The 23,284-nt window shown below is 35.9% G+C and overlaps 1 protein-coding gene across 7 annotated transcripts in view; it reads left to right on the top strand.

Annotated features, from left to right (window-relative positions):
* LOC411344 (fasciclin-1) overlaps positions 1-23,284 on the top strand; it is a 295,001-nt gene that overhangs the window by 115,376 nt on the left and 156,341 nt on the right. The gene's annotated exons all lie outside the window — the stretch shown is intronic.

Below are 23,284 nucleotides of genomic sequence, written 5' to 3'. Positions count from 1 at the left end.
TATTCTTATTGTTACAAGTGATTTGTATTATTTTTTTAATTTTCAAAATTAAATAATACGAGTTCAAATAAACTATCTTCTGCATAACATTCAAAAAGTATAAAAATTTAATACTTATTTATTGTCAAGTTGAAAAATAATTTTATATCAATATTAATCGCATGAAAGCATTTTTGTGTGAAAACATACGAGTTTCACAAGATTATGTAAGAGAAAAAAAAATTGCAGAGCTTATTAAGAGAAATATTTCGGTAAATGAAGCATTATAGAAAGTATAATAAATACGACTGGATGATTCACGATGTCAAAACTCGTTAAATATTAATTCCGTCCAAGATGAGAGATGGTCTGACTTTTAGGAATGTTTTACGTGTTCCAACAACGTTGGGAAAAATTATAATTATTGTAACGAGTATTCGTACAATTTGCAGGAATTAAAGAAGTTCACCAACTGTTATTTCCTGAATTTGTATCATTTGTTGTGATAACATCGTGACATTGCTCCAATTCGTGAATTTCATTATTTCCAGCTAATATGTGCTCGATAAATAGTTGTTTAAAAAATTTAAAACTGGAAAAAGTTTTTTAGGTTAAATTCTCTTCTCTAAAATTTATAAAAAAAATTCATTCTATATTATATATGTATAATATCTAAATGAAGATAACGATAGACAACAGATTAATCTAAATTTCGATGCAAATTAAACGAGAATTGAGAAGAACATACTTTCAATCAAAAATTTAATCTCGTTTATCTTCGTCTTGTTTTTCCTGTAAACGTTAACACCTACTTTCGTGAAATTTCCGGCACATTGCCAGGTATCTTCCTGTAGACACGAGAGACTAGCGTCAGTGGAGAGTATGTACCTGTTCCATAGGTTCATCCATCAATCCATCGTACCGAATCTATAATATAACGTCGTCAGGCATTCACGGTTATCGATCAAATACCTTCAAACCTTTCCGTAATAGCTAATAAGTGTTACTCGTGCTCAGAATCATGTTTCTGGAAAAGCTTACACGAATTATCTTAAATTTAAAAAGTAAAAAAGGATTGGAAATTATTTTTAACACGATAACTGATAACTTAAATTGAATTAACTATTTTATGGAAATCGATAACGACGTGTACATATGATAATAACAGGAATTGAGAATAAAAATAATTTTTTTTTTCTTTATAAAATTGGAAAAAAATTTTTTCCTGCCTGGACAAATTTCTTAATTAGTTTTTATCTCCTCGAAACGAATAAATATAAAATATACGTACATATTAAAATATAGATTAAGATTTGGATGAATAATATCTTTTTCTCTTATATAAGAGAATTATAATATTTTATTGGTAATTCGATTACTTTCGAGAGCTTTATAAAATTATCTCTTTCAAATTGTATTATACAAAATTAATCCCATCATTCTCGTTTTAATCCTTTGAAGAACACTTTGAATTAATTTTCAAATATTGAATTAAATATTGAAGAATTAAAATTGTCTCAAATCAAATTAGACGTAGAAAATTGAACCTATTATTTCAATAATGTCAAAAACTTATCAGGATCGTAAAGTATCTTATGATATTTTCAAAAATTGTTACGTCCAGAATCTGAGAGATATCTCGTGTGCACAGAGTGTGTCGAGCTTTCGCAATAAGATCCGCGGGGAAACTTTATTTATAACGATTAGATGAGGCAAACAGACACGAAAATGGATGGTTTCGCCTGGGTTGCACGCTTCCACGATTTTTCTCCGTCGGATGAATCATATCCGTGTCGAATAGAGATACGAGACGAATCGGTTGCGTCACGATCAATTCGTGTGTCTGTACCGTGCCACTGACGGGCGACGAATCGCAACAACGCTTCAACCCCAGTCTTCTTTTTTTTTTTTTTTTTTTTTTTTTGCCACCAAATGTTTCGTCATCTGCGATTAATCATCCCTCGATTTTCGATCGACCTTTCGCTACTTTATCCCCCTCGCGCAAATATGTAGATCCCGCGTGTGGAGGAACATTATTCGAGAAAATATATAATAACGCTGCGAGGAAAAATATGATAAACGTTGAAATAATATGAAATTTTATAACGCTTAATATAGATATTCTTCTCGATCGAACGATATATCCCATATAAATTGTTTCTCTTTCATCTATCTCTTGAATCGATAGATAAAAATTTGTTTTTTAAATAAATTTTTAATTCTCGCGTGACGTATTACGCTTGCTTTTTGTGATTAAAAAGCGATTAAAATGTTTCCCTCGTATTTAAATTATTTCTTACACAAGAAAAGACAGTATCGATGTTAAATGCCCGTTCTGAAATACGTAACACCGGCTATTTCAACAGAAATGAATCGAACTCCGTAAATTATTAATGCGCCATTATTCAAAATTGGATTCGAAGCCAACCGTGTTCACCATTCAGGCATATGCACATACGTACATGCACGTGCAACAAGATATAGCGGCACACAGAGTAACGGCATATCCTTAGAGAAGCAAAGGGGAGTAGCATTCCCTTGTGACTTCCTTATTGACGTTCCACCCTGGAACTGGCCAAGTATGGGTAACCGTGGTTACAGGCAACCTGCAAAAGTTTTTCTCCTTCCCTCCCCCAACACGTTTCGGGCTTATTACATTTTCATAACTGCGGCGGAGAAACTGAACTGCTCGAAGAAGAAAGTAACGGGCCAACTTGGCCAATGAAGTTCCATTTCGTCGCTTTTTCCCCCGTTATCGTAAATGGACGGTTGAAACATTGTTTCGCGTGACAACGGGCGACAATAAACGGTAATGGTATATACGGCCATCGAGGAAAGTGATATCGGCCCGACTTCCAAGTAACTAACCACTTTTTAAAATGTGCTTTCCCTCGATAAATCTTTCTTCGATGTTTCTTCCCAACGAGAGTTGAATCCGAGTTTCTTTTCATTTCAAATTTTTCTTCCCTTTATTCGAGCATCGATACACAATTTTAATTGCGAAAAATATGTAATTGTAAATATCGGAATATATCAGAATTTAATTAATTATTGGATCTGGAGATTCTTTGGGACGAATCGATAGTTTCTTGTCAATTTCTATATACATAATTCCCATCATTGTTACAAAATAACAAAAGATATTAATAATTCTGAAAATTTTCATAGAATTTTTTAAACTCTTATAACAAATATTCTTCTCAACAATATCGATCCAAGCTTGCACACAATTCACTCCTTAAATATTACATTTCAACTTCGTCGTCTTCATCGTCTATTACAGTGAGGAAAAAGATCGTGGCTTATTCATCCATCGTAAAAGAGAATCGAGTCTCTCTCTCTCTCTCTTCCTCTCTCGAGAAAAAAAAACACCTCTGAAAACCTCTGCTCCGTTCGTTTCGTTATTTCCTCTCCCTAACGACAAGATACTTCACCGTTAACGACGTCGATTGTTTTGCCCCAATAGGAAAACGTCGAAGTCGGTAACCCGGTAAACCGTCTCGAAAGAAGTTTTCACGCCGGCCACCACCTTCGTGGTCCGGATACGGAGGGAGAAGGAGGAGGAGGAGGAGGATGCCGAGGGAGATCCTTCTCTTGCTCTTTTCCACCGCCGCAAGAACAACTGTAATCGACAAATAAAACTGGTCGAGGAGGAGGAAGTAGCGGCGCCGTGATTCTTTCCCTCCCCTCCAACCCCGTTTTGAACAATGGCCGAGCAGGGGCCAGGAACCTTCCATCTGGAATGGAAACAGTCCGCTTCCGTTTTTGCGCGGAAATTATTGAGGGACCACCAACGACCACCACGAGGTCTTGGAAAGGAAAGGAAGAAGGTCCCGGTGATAAAACACGGACCTCGCCCTTTCGCTCCTTATTTCCTGCGCTTCCAGTTTCTTTCTTTCGCCAGTGTCCGGAGATCGGAGAGTTTCTTGATGGCCTTTAAATCCTTCAATTTATCGACGTGCCTTCGACAGAGAGGGGAGTCTGTCTGTAGAGGTTTTAATTTTAGGTATTACTTGTTCAGCGATAATTAAATGTTTCTATTTTTTTTTTTTAATTATTTTAATCGTTAATCGTATCTTTTTTTTTTCTTCTTCCTTTAAAACCAGACTGATTAAATTTATTCTCCGTTAATTTTCCAATCTTAGCTTCGAGCTATTATTAAACTTTTCATTATGAAACTTTTCGTATTCGATGAAATTGATCGAATTAACTTTTTATTAGAGTTTCTATTTGTGACAAATACTTTAATAATAGGCTAATAAATAAATTGAAGCAACACGTTAAAAATAAGTAGATAAAAGTCCAAAGTTTATTTCGTACAGTTTCGATGCTAATAAATTCTTCGTTCTTTCGAACAGAAAAAATCCACTTCAATTATAACTCTAACTGTAACCAACCAATTGATACACGATCATTCCATCTTCGAATAACAAAAATTCGTAACATTTGTAAAATAAAATCCGAAATAACGTCAACGAACTTTCAGAATCTTCTTTAATAAAAGTCCATCTCGATTACCATTCTGAAATGATTCCAACCGAAAATTATCGACTAAACCATAAATACACGATCGTTCCATCAAAACCCTCCCCCCAGACTCACCCTCGGCCCCGATTAACTCATGTTCGGAATCCAACTCTCATACCTAATTGAATCAGGGGGTGGTAGCAGGGTAGCAGTTCATCGGCATCCTCCCCCTACAGCAAATGCATGTAAGTCTCCTTTCAAGATCCGTGTACTTCCTAATTTACTTTGGTCGCCCACTTGAACCAGTTCCAACTCTACGATCCAGTATCTCTGCTATTCCATTAGCCCTCAACCTAGAAACACGGACACGTCGATGTTTCCCATTGTTTGGCCGGGGTTTCGGATTAATCTCGCCGATCTCTTTCTCTCTCTCTCTCCTCCGATGCAAATGATACCGAAATCCCTATTGTTAACGAAATAACAACGGGTGGGGGATAAGCAGAAAGAAAGGAAAGAGAGGAGAAACTCTAACCCTCCCTGTTCGGATACGTTCGGCCTTCGTCACCCTTCGAAAAACCGCAACCCCCCTCCTGAACCGGATGTGCACACGCAATGTTTAGATTCTTCTCATCGCGGTCCACCGCATACATGTGAGCACGGCCACGAGCACAAAGGCTTGCGGTTTCAGTATGCCGGGGATCAAATTTAATCCATGGTAAACTCCTACCCCGCATCTTTATCTTCCGCTCCCTTCCTTTTTTTTTTTCTTTCTTTTTTTCACCTCTGCGCTCAAGCCACCAACTTCCTCCTCTCACGCTGATTTCTTCCATTGTTGTGCCCGTGTTTTCCCCGCGTTTTGTGTGTTTGTACGCGCACAGGTCGGTCGTTGAAGAATTTTGTTGTTGAACGGGAATTTGCGATTCATAAGGGAAAAGCGCGCGGAAAAGGATGCGATTTTTCCGGCGATTATTTTTGGATGGTTTTATTTTTGGTTTTTGTAGTTTGATTTTACGATGCTTCTTTTGGGAATTTCGTACTTTTCCTGGAAAAAAATGTTCGAGTTAGTCGAATGTTGTAATCTTTTGTGACAGTAAACAAGAAATAATTTATTTGCAAATAGAAAGATATTCTGGTAGTATTAAATGAATCGTGAATCAAATTATTTGGGAGATTCGAAGTGAAATATTTTAAAATCTAGAGAGGGAAATTCATTAGACTTCAGAGATCAACTTCAAGTCTAATAAAAAAATTGTTCTTTAAAGGCAAAAAAATTGCTGTCTTTCATATTTTCTTTTCCTTCAAATCTTTACATGTATTCCTCTTCCTTAATTTTAAATTAAAGAGAATAATAAATAAATAATATCTTATATAATTTAAAAAGAGTTTCAATTTTTTTTATTCATAACATTTATCCGAAATTTATCCGACTAAGCAACTTCTAACCTCGAAATTCTTTCCTCTTCTCATAATACATATGCAAATATAAAAAAAAAAAAAGAAGAAAAATACCGAAACATCGTGCTTGTCAACGAGCCAGGCGTGAATTTTTTCACTTTAAAAGAATCACCCCTCCCCTGTACTCACACGACAAAATTCTTCCCTGGCCAATGTACACAGATTTGCATTGGATCAACGTTGTTTGGCCAACGGTCCAGTAACAATCGAACTTGTCGTGTGTCAAGATTGCACGTCCAACCCGCAAATCTCGTTACCACTGTTTACCCTTCTGTCATGCAAATAAGTGCGACAATCGCACCTTTTCCATCCCGCGGGGAGGATGACGAGGTTGTAAATGCAAGCTTCTCCCGTGTTCTACCACCGCTTTTATGGGCCCCAAAAGAGAGGGGTCTAAGATACGGAATAAAGGAGGGGAGGAATAAGTTTCCAACGTGTTCGAGGATCACCCTGTTTTTCAGTGACATTTGGCGACACGGGTATATGGGAGGGGGGATAATATTTACGGAACGTGGTCCTGTTTGCCGCGTCGACAAAAATTTCGTCATAATGTTAATACCCTTGTGGATCAACGACAACGTGTGCAACCGTGTTCGTCGAGTGTTTCCGTTTGTAATGTTAACCACGGATGAATTACACGTACGCGTACACATTTTCCTTTGAGTAGTAGCTCTCTCTCCTGTTTTGTTACAATGAAAATTAATGAAAGATACATGCGCTTTTCTTTCGGTAATAATATCCCTTGCTTCTCGCTTTAAGTATTAGTATCTAAAAGCGTAGAAAAATATTTCTTCTTTTTTAAACAGTACTTTCTACTTGGTGTGTAATTACTCTCGAGAGTATTGAATGATAAAAAAATCAAAATTTTTCATCCATATATTCAATTTTATTATTTTTAAGAATTTTGATATATCTTTTTCTCTTTTAATATTATTAAAAAAAAAATATGAAAATTTTGAGAAAGTAAAATAAAATCCAGATGAAATTCTTCAAATTAAATCGTCCATTGTACTTGCACGCAACGAGAAATTTATACAAAATATAAAGAAGGAAAGAGAGATTTAAAATTTCCGTATCGTCAAACAATAAACGAAATATGTAATACGCTTTCACCCCCTCCCTCTCCGAGTAAAGTGAAATTCGTCCGTTCGTGGATGGAACAATGCCGGAAGTTGAAGAGTTCCACCCATTCGGAGGCGCAAAGCTTCGCGGAACCGAACAAAACATGTAGCCAGAAACAAAACACCGGCCAATCCGCAGCCAGGTCTGGTCGCCATAATTAATATTCGGGCATTAACCCGCTCTTTCTCTCCTTTCCTCGGCCTATTCGTCCCCTCCCCCCCGTCGGTGGCTGCATTTCTAAACCGCCCTTCCTCCCCTCGCCCCCTCCTCTTCTTCCCCGCGCCATGCGGTTGCCAACCTCTCTCTCTCTCTCTCTCTCTCCTCGGCCATTTTTTATCTTGCCTCGAGGCGATAAATTTGCATTTCATCCCCCTAGGCCAAGACCGTTTTGTTAAACATTATCCGTGGCGCAGTGCGGCATATGGGCATGATTCGCGCGCTTAAGAAGAAGATTATGGTTACGCGTGGACCAACCGCCGTACCATAGTTTTGCGGTGACGGAATTATCCCGGGGCTTTTACAACCCTCTGGATTATGAAGTTTTAATTCAAGCCGCTGCCTCTCGACGATAATTTATGCATATTGTGTTTCTTGCATCGGTCGGGGAGTGTAAGTGTTTGACGCATCGAGAGGAGAGAGAGAGGGAGAGTGTGTGCAATAATAAGTTGAAAAGAAGTCGAGGAAAATTAATTGGGGTAAAAGTTATCAAGCGATTTTGTCATAGATTCGAGTTTTAATTGGATGTAATTTATGCTTTATGTATCTACGAGATTTCTAGAGAATAGATATTGCACGCACATTGGATTGAATAGAACGTAGGAAAATGAGGAAAAGTAAAAATGGATCGATTTAAAAATATCAATTTGTAGAGAAAGTACGTTGTAAACGAGTATCATGAATGTATTTTAAGAAGATGTTATTAATCGCGCAAAAAGTTACCGTGGAAACGAGGTTTGAGAAAGTAAATCCTCGAGCGTTTCGTAAAAATGTATCAGAGGTCGTAATCTTCTAACAAAGCCGTGGAAGGACTGGTCTTGCAATAAAGTCCTCGAGGAGGATGCAGACACGATCGATGATGGGTAACGAAGGATCGTGCAACGCATGTAGAAGTGGAAAGTATGGCGACGCATTCTGATGGTGAAATTTTCTTTCCGACGAATATGTGTATTCTTCTCACCCTTTTCTGTTTGCGCGGGTTACAAGTAAATAGAAGCCACGACGTGTTCACAATGGCAATCAGGAGCTTTTCAAATTGAAATATCCCTGATCAGGGAATTTATTTTAGCGCGGGAGCAAATGGTCAGCATCCAACGTGCGCTGTAATGCTATAAATCCCTAGCGAACGCTGGGGATCCCTAATGTTCCTTGACCGTGCCGATATTTCCTCCGTATTTGCCCCGAGCAAACTCTTCATTGCAAGAAAATAATTTTGATGCATTCGGTGGCTGGATCGTGACTCGATTGATTAATATCACGCGCGCGCGCATGCGATGCAAAATACGACGAAGCACGAAAAATAAACTGTAGAGAAAATTACGTAATATTAAGAAACATTACTAGATATTATTGAGAATTTTCCGTAACTGTTCAATTCTTATTATGATCAAAATTGAATATATTTTATGATTTTTATATAACAATTTAATGATTTCTTCTTGAAGATAAAAATCATCTTTGAAGTAGAAATGAAAATGCAGAAGAAATAATGAGTTTAAATTTGATGAATTTAAAACAATTAAAACAATTAAAGATTGTCAGAGAGTACACATATAAGTGTGAAAGAGAATCTCCTATGAGAAACGAGCCGTCACGATGGATTAATCGTTGATAAAATTTCATCAAATTGGCGGATACGATTAGCAGGGCGCAACAGCCGTAACCGTGTCAGATTAAACCGTTGCCGGGGCAAAGTTGAGAACGTACCAGGTTGAACAAACGCGGTACCCAGCAATTATGAATTCCCTCTTTTGGCGTGAGCGCGCAATAGTCGTGGACGCTATTTCAACAGCTAACCCCTTTTCCTGCCCACTATCCAGTTAACTTCACCCTTGGTCGCCGCCCCACTCGAGGCCTCCCTGTCCGAATAGTTAATTAGCACCGGGAAATTTGCATTCGGGGCAAGTAGCCATATCTCGTCCACAGGAAATTGGCGAAAACCCCGGCGGTTTCTCTTTTCTTTTCCTTCCGTCAAGTCCCAGGACTCGAAACTTGGTAGCCACGTTTTCATACCATTCTCTTTCCAGTTTAGAGAATAACTCGTTGTTTTTTCGTATCTTGCTAAAATTGCTCCAATCAAAATTTTCTTTTGTTTATTCATTTATTTATATATTTTTCACTTCACGATTTGAAGAATTGTTTTCCAATAGTTGTTTTTATTATCTCTTTATGATTCTATTCTTTATTTTACGAAATTAACATTATCAAAAATGAAATTAAATATTCAAATAGTTTTTAACGATGAGTTGTTCGAATTAAGGAATTACAAATTTTCACAAGCTGATCTCCAAAGTAAGTAACGATGATTCTTTGATGAAGAACTCCATTTTATAGCTTCTGCTTCTGATTGGATCGTTGATCAATGGTGATTTATGGACTCGGTGCACCGCCAATAAGTTGGCACGTCAATAAATCGACACTGAGAGCAAAGCCAATAACTTGTTTTGATACCTTCCTCGAGTTTCGTAATTCTTAAGAGGTGCAATTTCGCTTGGTTCATCGATTTTCACGTGAAAAACGGAACCTGTTTCTTATCGAGGTCAGGAAATCGACGAATCCATTTCTTCGTGTAAATTTGTTGATTCTGAAAGTTCATTAAGGGAACAAAATTGGACTTCCCCCGTTAAGTTGATTGCACATAATATGAATTGATCGTATTTATTTTTCTTAAAATTTCTTCTTATCGTTAATGAAAGGCTTTTTAACAACAATTTCTTAACAATTTGTCAAAATTGTATCGTTATTGATTGATTATTCAAGTATATAATCAAGTAATGTAGATGAATTCCTTTCCAAACGATTAGAGTACATTATCTATTGATTGTTCAAGCAAATATCCTATTTTCATTCCATTCTATTTTTATTTCTTCGCTTTTCGCTTTTCTTTTGTTTCCATATTCTCTCTGTGCCACTATTTACTATCCCTTTTATCAATAAATAAATAAATAACATCCAAAGATTTCTATATATCGATATAAACATTCTAAAATAACATTGTAAAATTTCAAAATAATCGTCAAACATCAGAAAAATATCTTCGTAAATATTCATTTAACACTATTTTTATTTAAGAAACAATAAAACAGATTAATAATCCAGGACGAAATTCAAATATCAAAGAAACAGCAGAGACATAACCTCAAAACGTACTTTCAACTCATATTCTTTGCTTCACATTCAAGAAACAACAGAACAAATTACCAATCTGGAACGAGTAAAAAATTTTCAGCGTAAAATTCAAATGTCAAAGAAGCAGAAACATAACCTCAAACATATATTTGACATTATTCGTAAGAAACAACAACTGCAACGACGTTTCACCCCGTCAGAAATTAGCGAGGAAAAAAAGCTGATTACCAGCTTTCGAGAAAGATCTGATACTCGTTTCAATCCCGGTTTTACGCCGGTCCCCGGTATTCAATTAACCAAGTTTCAGCATAGCTGTCACGGCTGACCATCCGAAGGACGGTCGTAGCGGTATTCAGCATAAAGTGCGGGAATAGAAAAAGCGACCCAGAGGTATTATCGAGCGTAAACAGCTATCTAGATGCAGACAAGCCGCCGGAAGCGATTCTCATTTGTTTCCCGCTTTTTAATCTACTGCCTTGTAAGCATTGGCTCCCTTTGTGAGTGCCAGCTTTCCCGCTACTTTTTTTTCCCTTCTCCTTTTTTTTTCTTTCCTTTTTTTTTTTTTTCCTTTCGCGGGCGAAAGCACGAAAAAAACGGTGAGGCCGGTTTATTAAAATCCCGACGTTATCCCAGTTTTCTTCTTAACAAGTACACCTGTTCTTATTATCCGGAGTAGGAGACCTTGGTGATCTTGGACTTTCCAGCGTTTTGTCTTCCGGGTATATGCTCGTGACCCGTGACATTGAGGCCCATTGTTTCGAGAACACGTCTGAGTAATTGGTAGAAATTTTCGGTGAAATTTCTGCCCCACCGTATTTCATTGTTCTTGAATAATTAATGTGTAATGTTTCTCCTTTTTTTTTCTTCTTCTTCTTCTTATTCGAATTTTAATTAAAATACGAATTTATTAACTTCTTTTGTAGTTTCATTCGAGGTAATGTATACGATGAAAAATGAAATTTTGTAAAGGATAATTGTGTAATTATGTTTGTGTTCCAATTTGCGCGAAACGGTAGAGGGGATAAATAAAAGAAAATATTCGTGTATATTTCATCGAGACAAATTATGAATCTCTTTTTGTAATCATTCATTTCTTTGTAATTTAATGCTAGTTAATTACGCATTTGGATTTTAATCAAAATCACGATAATTCAAGCTTTTGATATATATATATATATATATATATATCGTGCGTAAAATGCGTGATTTATTTTCTTTCCGCCCTTCATTTATTTTCATAGACGCGTCAATCGTTTCGATAAATATTTAACTAATTATTGTATTATCAACGAACAAATTGAATCACGAACGAAACAATATTTAACGCGCGTATCGAACTCGTGTATAAATTCGAAAGAATCGTGTGCAATTAATACAATCGCAAGAAGAGGTGGTGCGCAAAATTCCAGTTTCAGCGTTAAAATTAATCTTCAAATCTTGCGATAAATTATGCACGAGTTATATAAAGCACCGTGTAACTGTAATCCCATCTAATAAATCATAAAAAAGAGAGAGAAAAAAAGGTGATCGCGCGGAAGATATAAGGCTTACACCCTCGGTCGACAAGCTTGGGGCATTTGTTTCCTCCAGAGTGTGAAAAGAATTAAGCAACCGTTGAAAGCTGCCAAAGTATCTCTACTCGACACCTTACACGACCAGAGATATTAACCACTTGATATCCTAATTCGACGCGTAAATTAGATGGATTGATCTTACTTAAGATAAATCTAATGAAATCACTTTGAAAATTATTTACAATTTTTCTTTTTTTCTTCATCCACAAATCCTACTCTTATCGAAAATATATCTTCCACATCGATCTTTCCAACCCTACTTTCCAACAAAACTTCTCCTCCCCTCGCTCCTTATCGAAAGCTTCCACGGATATTCCATTTCCATCGCAGAAAAACCCTGTTTTCCTTACCCTAAACATGTTCCTCCGCGAATCTTTCGACCGCTCGTCGTCGTTCCGATACCAGCAACCCCGAAGACACGTCTTTGGACAAAAGTACACGCGCGCATACACACACACACACACACACACACACATTTGGCATAAGATTTTCCGCCTCTCGAGCAGACCCAGTTCATCGATGTCGTCGAGAGGGGGGGAGGGAAGAGTTATTCCGTGGTATCTCTCTCCTCTTCCCCCAGGGGCTTGGCCGAAAAGTAACGTCGTAAAGATCGAGATAATCCGGGCCACTACGTTTCACCCGGTAACCGGGTTCACCCCTCCACGGTATCTGACCCGGACAATCCTCAACGTCCGCAGCCGGTAAATATCTTGCAAGCGTCGTTTAGAAGGCTGGAGCCGGAGGGGATTGCACCGTGGAGGGTGGCTGTGACCGAGTTAAGTCCGCCTCTTACGACTCGACATCCCTTCTCCGCATCCCTTTTCGGCTACGCTATCTCTTTTCCGTTCTTTTCACGTTTAAATTTCTGGGCCACGTCGATGAAGGATTCCTCGCGCGTGAATTTCCATTTTGTCTCGCCATGGTGACGAAATTCTGCTTTTGACTTCATGAAAAAGTTATATTGGAATCGTATATAAAATGCAAATGCTTTTTAATCGGTTATTATCATTATTATTATCTTTATAATATTATATTGTATTATTCGTAGCTAGAAAATCAGTCGAAAGTAAATTCTGATTATTCCACGTATCTGTAACTACGAAAAGAATCCGTATTCACTACGTACAATTGAATTGAACGATAAATAAATTCTCGAATCGTATATACAATTATTCTTAATTCAATTTGCCTCCCAGCCAACCAAATATAATCTCTTAATTCTGCAAATTATTATTCGCTCGATTATAACACGATAGAACGATAAATTCACAATGTAAACACGTAACAATGTTCTAATTATTAAAGAAGAATCGATGAAAAAAAGAAAGAGAATAAAAATCTCTAATATAATAGGAATAGCAATAATTTATCCTAGGATTATATTAATTTTGCAAAATAACGTAAACAAGCGATAAACAAAATAAACTACTCGTATGTACATTCCATCGCGTAATTCGACGCGAGATGATACACACAGACACACACAGACACGCAGAATCCGGAACGGATACAATTTGAGTTTGGATGGGAATGCAAACTCAGCGTATGGGCGGTGAGTAGAATATACAGAGAGGAGGAAAATGTGAAGGATAACCAAAGGAAAGGAAGGGGAGGGGAGAGGATAGCGGGAGAGGAGTAAATCGCACAATCGCCGGACCCTAGAAACATCCATCAACAAGATATATGGGCTTCTGGGAGGATTTGGCCCCATCTCGGGGTCGTCAATGTGTAAGAGACGTTACCCCAAAAGTGTCGTTTGCGTCGGAAGGTTTGCAGGAACTGCAGAGAGGCCGGGAGAGCACCGAAGGAAATTGCTTCTCCTCGTGGCGCGCGTTTTTATACTTGTTAGCTCCGCTGTACGAGGTATCGACGAAGAAATACATTAGGGTAGGGTAAAATAGGGCTCCCTGTTTTTCGAGGCTCCCGGGCTATAACCGGTATTTATAGCCTGTTTAATCAGAGACGACGTTTTGCCGGCCCGTTTAAATCCGACGATTTTTCGCATTTCGTCGAGGGAGGGGGGAATTAATTCTGAATTGAATTTGGATTTTCTTTTAAATTTACATCAAACTATTTTTGAACATTCTACTTTCGAAAAAGAATTATCTTTTTAAGATTCGAAAATTGGAAAATCCAGAATTATTATTGCATTTCATCGGTTATTTTAAAAATATCAAGGATTCTTTATCGAGGATGGAAATTAAATTGAAAATAAAAGATTAATTTATTAATCGGATTGAAAAATACTGGGCACAGTTCAACGTTTAATTATAAACGATTATAATTTATCAGAAACAAAAAAAGAAATCTTTGAAATCTTAATTAAAGATTATTCTAGATACATTATTTAAATAATATTCATCTCGGATAAACTGCTTACTTAAAAGTGGAAAATATTTTACTACTAATTATAAATTTCCATCTTTCAGCTTCACGCATTTATTCAATTAACCGTTCCAATTGCCGTTCACAATTGCCGGCGCGAAACGCATAAATCACAATTCAACAATCAACCGTATTAAATTAGCACGAAACGGGTGGGAAGAGGATCGCCGTTGAATACGTCTCTTTACGCCTCGAATACCTGGAGTTACCCGTTAAAAAGCGAGATCGGCTTGAACTTTCAGTGTCAAGATCTTTTAATGAACAATTCAACCGAGTTAATTGTTCCATCCTGCAGAATGACTCACTGCCTCGTGGATTCTCCTCTCCGCGAAAAGGGCGAGGGAGAGAGAGAGAGAGAGAGACCGATTCACGTTGTTCACTCGTTAAAACGAGACGAAAGATGAGTATACAGCGCGAAAGGGAACAGGTCGAGTTTCCATTCATTCCACCTAATAGATTCACCCCGCCTAATCCCATTTTCTACAATTAAATTTTCCATATGACGAAAGTTATTTTCCCTCTTTAATTCCAACACACTGGGACATATACAAACTTCATGATTTAACCGTATAACATGCCGCCGCTACTTAACAACGTGTCAAACTATTCTCGTTAATTTTCACTTAACGAGGTGTGTCCCCCCGTAATTCCGGCTACAAAATGGGTATAACGTTGATTCCAGTCGGACAATTTATCTGAAAATTGTTTTCATTAAAACAGTTTTCATTATGGTTGTTTGATGCCTTGATAATTGGGTCTTTGGGCTTTTCGAACGTGGTAATTTTACGTGGATTATACGCGCATACTTTTTCTAATTTCCAATTGTACTGTACAAATGAAATAATAATTTTATAACTTTCGTAAATTTTGACGGAATAATAATTATTCCACCATACGAAGTACGAAAAGTTTAGATGCGCGTTAATTTCAAACAGGTCCGACTTAATCCAAACAGTGTTTTAACAAAACTAAATTCAAATTTTGATTACGCGATAGACAAAGTAAAATAAGCTTTCTTCGCTCGTATAATTTCTCAATCAATCAACACTGTCAACCCATTTGCACTTTCGTTCCAAAAAAAAAAAAAAAAGAAAAAGAAAAAAGAAAAAGGAAAAAAAGAAAAATTGTTAAAACCTCGTTGTTATGCATGAAAATATATGAGATAAAAGAAAAGAGTGACAAGCGAGTGTAAACTAAAAAAGATAGAATAAATAATTTAGTCTTCGCAACGCTTCCGTGTTTTCATTTTATTTAGTCATAGAACGGGTTATCGACGTGTGAGATACGCAACAGGTTCTTTGTAATAAAGTGCAAAGCATGAATTTTAGAGTTAACACGTTTCAGGCTGACGATGCCATACACGTATTTTACGATATACAGCCGGAACAAGTGGTAACACCATGTATGCACTTTGTAGGAAAATTAATGTCTGATATTGCGTAAAAGCTGTTGGCTGAAACAATATCGTACAACAACGGAACAGTGAAAAATAATGTGTAAAAAAAAAAAAAGGAAAAAAAGAATAAATAAAACTGATATCGAGGCCGTAAAAGTTGAGCGAATCAATGAAAAAATTTTAATTTATCATCGATATAATTATAATTTGATAAAATTGACGTACTGAAAGAAAGAAGTCAAAACGAATCTAACGAAATAAAAGAAGGAATCGTGGTATTAAAGCGTTATATCATATCACGATCGTGAAAATAGATTTATGGAAAATTCGAGAATTTTACAATCTCGTGCAGAATCCTATAGAAGAGGAGATTCCATTCTACAACTCCCACAGGTCTGATAAAACACCTCAATGGGCGTTATTCAACCGGATCAACTTTCGTCCTACCCTTGCTTTACACCCTGCTATAACATACTCTAACTACCCTTTAAGCCTTATCTTATTATTACGATTTCACTAGATTTCTTCCATCCAACCATATCTTCTACTCTATACCCGAACACATCCATTAACCTCTATCTAATCTCGTTATCGTACAGTTGTAAAAGTAACGAGTTTCACAAAATGAGAAAGTAATTATTCAAGATTATTTCCAGAAAAACTTGATTCAATCTCGAAACAATTTAAAGATTAAATTTAAAATTAAATTAAATTCGATCCTTAACTTCCATTACATCTGTTAATATCCATCTTGTTCAATCTCGTTATACGAAATCGTGCAAAAATTATTAGAAACAATTATTATTTTCCAAAAGGATAAATATTCCTGAAGAAAAAAAAATTATTTCCAAGAAAATCGATCCTGGAACAATTCACCGATAAATAAACATAGAAATAAATTATCCTTCATCGGTTCATTTTTAATTTCACATCGCGGACAACTCGTTCGAAACTTTTTCCTCTGACAGGGAGTTTATAAACGTAGCCGCCCGTTTATTATTCCGTCATCCCTGGGACATTAGCGAAAAAAATAGAGGCTCTCCAGAGGGGTGGAGGGGGGTAAGATTGGGCGTGGCTAATCGTAGGCAGAGATAGGGGGTGCAAGGAGGACGATAATCTCTCGGCTATGAATAAATTTCATCGGTGGATCTTCCACGTGGGGTGCTCTTTCACTTTACTTCTTCCTCGTGTACACCTCCCTTCTATGTCTCTCCACCTTGAAGATTATCGCGTGTGAGGGATTCTCTGGATATAATGTATCCATTTCTTCTTGCTCTCTGTTTACCGTATTCCCATAAAATTTTAGTCGGTTTTTTCCATTTGTCGGGGCTGTTGTCGCGATGCAAATCGACAAAGTGAAATATCGGAATATCGTGGTATCGAAAATTTAGTTTATCAAAAAAATGAAACGAATAAAATAGAATAAGATATTGTAATTAACATGAAGAATTTTCTTTTGATAATTTAAAAGATAGATTGTGCTAAGTTAGATACAAAATAATAAAGATTAAAGAAAGAATTTATGGAATTAATTTTAATTAATAAATGGAATTATTATTTATTATGATCAGAGTGTAATTCTATTTTTTCTTTATAATTTATTGTAAAACTTCACAGTTATTTATCTGATTTTAATTTCACGATTTTTATCCCTCTTTGAATTTTTATCATTATCCAAATGAGTCTGATTTAAAAGAGTAGCTAAAGAATTGTAAACAAAGATTTTCTTCTCGTTGGATTATTATCTATTTGCAAACACACACGGAGAAGAATTTACTGCGTGCAAACACCATACTCGGCGTTGGAAAAACTTTCTCGCTTTACCTTTAACGCATGGCTCATCCCGTTAAAAACGATTTTTCCTTAATTTCGCGTAGCTATGATCCCCGAAAAACTTTCTGTCCCATTTTGGACATCATCGTTCCTGGATATTGAAAATATTCGAGAGAAATATGCGAACAAATGCGAAATATCTTTTCGTCGCGGCCATTTTTTTTTAATTCCTCTCCTTTTTTTCTATCGCAAAGTCGATTGCATATGTATTCGAAATTAAAATGTAACGATATCCTTAGTACATTTTTCTGCATGCGAATCGAGTTTGCATATTTGAAACTACGTATGATTTACATTTTTCTTTACTTGGAATCCTTCCATTTTTCTGTTTGGCTATTTAATAACGGGGTCGCTGTATTAATGAAATTAAGTAGATGGAATGAAACCCTTAATGCATACGTTGAATATTATTTTCATCGTTAAAACAAATTTATCTTTTGTTATTTTAATAAATCTTCAGTCCTCTTGAATACGAGATATTCAAATTTATCATATCTTCATTTCATCTTTTAATTTCAATATTCAATATTTATATCCAAGAAAATGTCATTTAAAACATTTTCAAAGTTGTGATGTCCTTTTGTAAAAAATATAATTGTATCTGTTTTTTTAAATTAAATTAAACTTAAATAGAATCATGAATATACGACATCTCTGTAAAATATACCAGCGTAATTAAAATAAATAACTCATTAATTAATCATTAATTAAAAATAACCGGTTGAGAATCACTTTATTAAAATATATTCTATCCTTAAAAATATTCAAATAAAAATTTCCACAATAATATTTAAAATAAAAAAAATAATATAATAAGTTTCTCGCTTAAAAAGAAAATTTTTTTAATATCGTTCGTGATACGATTTTCGCTTAATATTTTTGGCAAAACCAGACGGCCCATAAAAACAACACTTTGTAATATTCCCTTTTTAGCTCGTGCAATAGAAAATACGCCGTCTGATGTACCGCGAACGACTGCGAATCGTCCCGACGTCTTCATCTTTCCTCGTTTCCTCCTTTTTTCGTCGCCTCACTTTACCTGTCCGCGTCTGCTTCAATTTTCTCAAGAGAGTACCTATATAGTCGTGAAACGACCGACGAGGATATTCCTTAAGCACGTCGTCTATTTTGTACTCTGCCGCTTCTTTTTTCCCCTGTCTCAGCGAGAAAAAACTTTTTACGTAATTGCAAGTCCTTGCTGACTTCGTGCGACCGGGAATTCGGAAAATTTTCTGTTTTCCTATTTTATCATGGCACACCAGGGGAAATATCAAGCCTGAATTTAATAGTTTATCTCGATAAGTTTGAACGAGCTTGAATGAAATTTATATAAAAATCGTGAAGAAATGGAAAAATATGTTATTTTTTGTTTTCTTTTTTTTTGCGATTATTGCTAAATTATCGTCAGATTTAGACGATTGAAAATTTGTGATAATACAATATATTAACACTTTTGTAGATTAACTTTAAAGATTCGAGGTTTGTGAATTTTGGATCTGATGGAGATAATAGTGATATTCCGAGGATTGTTGGTTTGTTGAATTTTGTATTAGGATTGAAGTAGTATATAGCTCTGATATTCTGATGGTTGTTGGTTTATTGAATCTTGTATTAGGATTAATGTGGTGTATTAGATTGAAAATTGGATAGAAAGGTATAAGAATATCATTATTACAATTTAATAAATTCAAAGACAATTTTCGATTAAAAAGTTAATAACTTTTTCGTTCAAAGTATATGAAAACTTTCATTTCTTTTTACGATAAAGAAATTTTTCAAAATTGTTTTACTTATTTCGTATTTACAAAAAGGAAAAACAAACAGTTTTCGTATTTGTAATATTATTTGTACTTGTAAGTTTCCATTAATTTTAAATTTAATAGCTTTTAATTCACGGATTTTGTAGGAAATATCAGGGAAAATTTGTTTCTACCATTTATACAAGAATAAAGAGCGTAATATATTGTTTCACGTCATATTCATTGACGTAATTTCACGTCATGCATATATGCATATATGTTTTAACGGTAAAACGTTGCAATGTTTTACAAAGTAATCCAATCAGCCACTAAAAATTGATTTCCCGTACGGAAATAGGATTAAATTTCATTTTTATGATTTTATAAGCATAATCAGCGTAACACATTGTTCCATACATTGAAATTTCCCCGGTTTAATGATAACGCCGATAATAAATAAATAAATTATTTCCGTGAAGTAATTCATATGCTAACATAAAATTTACAAGCTTTATAAGATAATTCGATCGGCCACGAATTAATGATCTTTTTCGGGAGGAATAAAATTAACAATTACCGACGAAATATTCCCGTACGATTAAAAATCTTGATTTTTAAGAAATTTTTGTTTCAAATACAACGATAAAATAAACACTCTTAAAATATACATTTTAATATACATTCTTATCTTATGGTTAACAACAATTATTTATCATACACGTACACGAATTTCTCCACCTTGTAACCGCGAAACTGCGATTACGTATCCCTGTATTCATACAGGAAGCAAAACGAAAGCAAAACATCCGAAAGTTGCATCCGAGGTAATCCAATGATTCACCGAAAGAAGCTTTATAATTCATTTAGAAAGTTCTCAGCTGCTGTTATAGCGCTACTAAATAGGCGAAACAAAACGTGCTAGAGTATAAGAGGCGGCGGGTATAACTGCCACTTTGAGAATAAAAAGTTGTTGCAAGTTTTAAAGCGAACGTACCTGAATACGACGCCGTGAAGTGTACATCTCGTGTCGACCGAGCACCACCTGTACCACGTAAGATCACTGTAGTCCGCTTGGCAGTGATGAATAGAAAAGGAGCTAAATAAAAAAAAAATTACTCGAGAAGTATGGTCGGGAAAATATGAAAGAACCTCCGCTTACTTTCCAACTTGTTGGTCTTCGGGGATACCGTCTTCTCGTAAACTCTAATTCAACAAACATTCTTGTCCGCGAGAAGAAAATGAAAACTTGTGAATATAATTACGTGCCTTTCTGTATTTCTCGCAATTTCACAATTCTGATGTTTAATGTTATTTCATGTTCTTTAATGACATACAGAGATGAGATACTCCGACTTGTAACGTCGATAGATATTTTTTCGAGAGAAACGTCTCTAAGAAAATGGAAGATTTGATTTTGTTCCTTTTTTCCTTTTCTTTTTCTGAATTTTTCAGTTGCACAGAACGTGCACCGACTTGAGATTTACTGTCTAGAAATCTAAAGTAGTTTTCGAAGCATCAGGGATTTTGAGTTGATTCTTTTCGATTTCTTCGTAAAGTAATTTCTAATAGAAAATAGTTTCTGTATCTCCAGAATTTTAATCCAGCTCCATTTTTGATTATTCCTATAATACATAGAATCCAGCTGCTCAACTAACTTTTAAGATTGTTTCACTGGTTGCTTCGAAACGAGCATTATTGCACGGATCCAGTTAGAATCATAGGAACGAGGAACGTTTAATAATAATCTCCGGGGAAGGGGGATGAATTTACCCGATCCATAATTATTCGTTACGTAACGGTATGCAAAAAGAGCGAAAGTAATTATCGCGTGACTGACATAAACGAGCTGATACAAAGGAAACAGCTAGAGAGCAATGACGTGGGTGCATATAATTGAGGGTTCGGCAATAGATTGCGACAGGGGTAAACTATGGACACGGCGAGAAGCTTGTCTACGCGGTTAATAGCTTTGCAGTGTCCACGCATACGTTGTATACCCACCACGTGGATAATTGCATTCCCTTTCCTTTGTACGAACGTAATATCTTTATGCCCTTTTTTTCTACGTATTGTTCTTAATAAACAATGTTACGGCACAAAACATTAATGGAGAGTGAATTTTTATTTCTCTCATTTGTTTTTCTTTTTTTCTTTCGTCCACGATCTATCTTTGATTGCAAATTTATTTTTGTTTCTTTTTTTTCTAAGAGAAACAATCTAAGAGATTTGTTGCGATCTATTTTATTATGGTATATTATATTTCTTGTAAATCTATATTTTACAAAATTTTGTTTTCATAATTCGAATATTCACTGGATTATTTTCTTTGTATAATTCTTCTAATTTATAATAATTGGTCGAACAAAGTAAAGAATTTATTAAACGTGTCGAAATAAAAAATAAAAATTGAAATATGAATCTCATAATTCTATTAATGCCACATTATTATCACAAGATGAAGTTTTATAAACTTTTCGAACTCTGTTATTCTTTTTATAATATCTTCCGTTTATTTTAAAACAATTTTATCGGATAAAATCGAAAAACTTTTACCAAATTGAGATCAATGGAAATTGGATGCATCATAAACTGCACTAAATAAAATTATAATGTAATATTCTGTATTATTATTTAAGAGACAATTTTATGCTTGTTAAAAAAATAGCAAAAATATAATAATCCAAAAGAACTTTCAATAAACAAAATTTACACTGTAATTAAAAGAAGAAGAAAGTTACGAAAGTATAGGAGGAATTTTGAAAGGTATAAAATTTAATTATTTAAAATATTCGAAAATTTTTTCATGATTCCGTCGTGCGATCAAAGGAAGAGTGTGTAATTGAAGATGATATAGAACGTTTGCGCGAGGCATAGATCGAGCACAATAAACGTGGACAATACAGTATGCCGGATATGGTGTAGAACAGTGACGTAGGCACAATCGAGGATCAGACGATAGATTGCGATGAAATTGGACTATGGACACGGTGTCTGACGCATCATCTCTTTGAGTGTCTGTCGAGGTTAATAACACTGCAATAACGCATGCGTGATGTTTGCGACTGTTTGACCAATGTCTCCTCAAGCTTGCTGAACAACGCCACGTGTTAACTGCGGTTGCTCTTCCTATCGATCATTTGACCACCGTGTTTTCAATACACTTATGCCAGCCAGGAAAGGTATTTGCACACTCTGATTCTCAATAATTCACAAGAATTATAAAATTATTGACATCGATGTCTCGAATGATATCCAAAATTTTCGATATTTTTCTCAGATGTTCTGAAAAATAATTATCACGTCAAGAATATCTCAAAGATAAGATTCAAGCCAAGAAATTTTCATATCGAATGGATCCAAATATTTTTCAAAAAGATCAAAACAAAAACTTAGTAGAAATAGCTAACAAATAGCTAACAAAATAGCTAAATTGCAAGAATAAGAGATCACACTCGAATTTCTGATCTCGTAAGATGAATCAGGATGAGGTAATCGTTCTGACCCATAACTTTTTTCACCAAGAAAGAGCCCGCTCGTGCCATTGGACACGCGAATAATACAGGAAATAACAAGGGGGGAGGGTGGAGAGTGGGAGTCTATAATTGAGGGCCGGGCAATAGATCGCGACGAAATTGGACAATGGAGAGTCGGCGGTGCCGTTAGCCCTGTCTCTTCGAGAGGCCAGTCCGAGGTTAATAGCTTTGCAGTAGCAACGTGGCCAGAGAACCGTTTGCAACCGGTGCGCTGTGTCCTTTCTACCCGTCTCTCCCTCTCTCTCCCACCATCCCTATCGGGCATAATCCTGTACAATTTCGTAGGGGGATATCTGGCATTAAGGCCGGTTCGAGAGACTATATTACGGCATAATGGCAGTCCGTACGCGCGCTGCCACGTGTACCGTGCATTGCACGGTGCATCGTTGGATGCACTGGCAAATTGACAGACTGTGTGTAACTTTGTTACTGCTTACCCCCTTCCAGCTGCGCGGA

The sequence above is a fragment of the Apis mellifera genome, linkage group LG9 (assembly GCF_003254395.2).
Source record: "Apis mellifera strain DH4 linkage group LG9, Amel_HAv3.1, whole genome shotgun sequence".
Lineage (NCBI taxonomy): Eukaryota > Metazoa > Arthropoda > Insecta > Hymenoptera > Apidae > Apis > Apis mellifera.
The sequence above is the reverse complement of the archived record's forward strand: the minus strand, read 5'-3'. Positions and strand labels throughout refer to the sequence as shown.